The following is a 1,392-nucleotide window of genomic DNA, read 5'->3' on the forward strand; positions in this document are numbered from 1 at the left end:
ACCTGTATCAGAAAACGTGGTGTTTGTTAAGGTTGGAGGTATACTATTTATCTGTTATTCTTTTATTTAGAATTTTCTGCTTATATTTATTGGTATAGTTATTTATTATTCTATACAGGTGTCTCTGGTTGTCGGTCTGACGTGCTAATCGTTACGTGCTTACTGTACACGTTCTTGAGTACCACAGTTTTGTTAACTTCTTCCAAAACTGGCCAAAAACAAGTTAAGAAAACACTTAACATGCTTATGATGTTCGTGAAATAGCGGCAAAAGCTACAAGTGTATTTCTGTTTTGTTGGAGAAAATAGCTATTTATTTACGTAATTATTATTATTATAAACTTAGGACTTTTGGTCTTATAGATGAAACAAGATATATTTTATTAAATTAATATAAATACTCCAGTTGAATTTTACTTCTTTCTTTCATTGTAAAATACATGGTTTTGTAAATACACTTTACGAGTAGATTATAGTTTCTTTGGGTCAATGCCCCCCAGTGACACAGCGGTATGTCTGCGGACTTACAACGCTAAAATCCATGATTCGATTCTCCCAATGTGGCTTTACTCTAAAACAAACAGTCATAGATCAAACGATGTACTAAATTATTAACAATATAAATATTTTATATATTGTTAAGTCTCCGTTCGTTCGTTAATTTTCCTTAAATTCGTTCCGACGAAACTTTAGCGACACAGGTCCTTTCTTAAATAAAACTGGTTTATTCTTTCTGAATATAACTTTGCGATACACTTAATTTCAACAGTCGCGCTATAACAAACGCTATAATTCTCAACGTACGTCTCACGTGCTCGACTCAACAATATTGTTGCCGTCACTTTGTGACCGTCTTATATATACAAGACTAACACATATCTAGTAAACGCTAGAGCATTCATGAAGGAACAGGATATTTTTAGAAGGACGTGGCGTGATACTAGTCACGTGACCTCGCTGACGCAACAATATGATTCGAACTTGCAATTATCTGATACACATGCACAATAATTGTATGAACAGAAAGACAGACGTTAATGCTTCTCGAACTTTAAATACAGTCTGTATACATTTATCGTTTAGAATGCGGAAAGTTTTTATTTGGATGGTTGTAGCAAGATGAAAGTACGCAGTATCCCATAACCGATGTGAGTACGTTGAATACGGCACTGTGTGTGCATGGGCGCCCACAGAAATATTTTCAAAGGGAGAGCAACCAGTAAGTATCAACTGCCGCCTACATGGCTACTCTTAGCCGAACAGAGGGATTGCCTGTCAGTTTTATTATGCTCACACACATGAAAGCGTGAAGAGAGTACAAGGGCTTAAGTTATATTATAAATATGTTTAAAATATTTCTATAACGTTTCTTGTAAAGTGTACACAGCGTGGT

The sequence above is a fragment of the Limulus polyphemus genome, unplaced genomic scaffold (genome assembly GCF_000517525.1).
Source record: "Limulus polyphemus unplaced genomic scaffold, Limulus_polyphemus-2.1.2 Scaffold3086, whole genome shotgun sequence".
Lineage (NCBI taxonomy): Eukaryota > Metazoa > Arthropoda > Merostomata > Xiphosura > Limulidae > Limulus > Limulus polyphemus.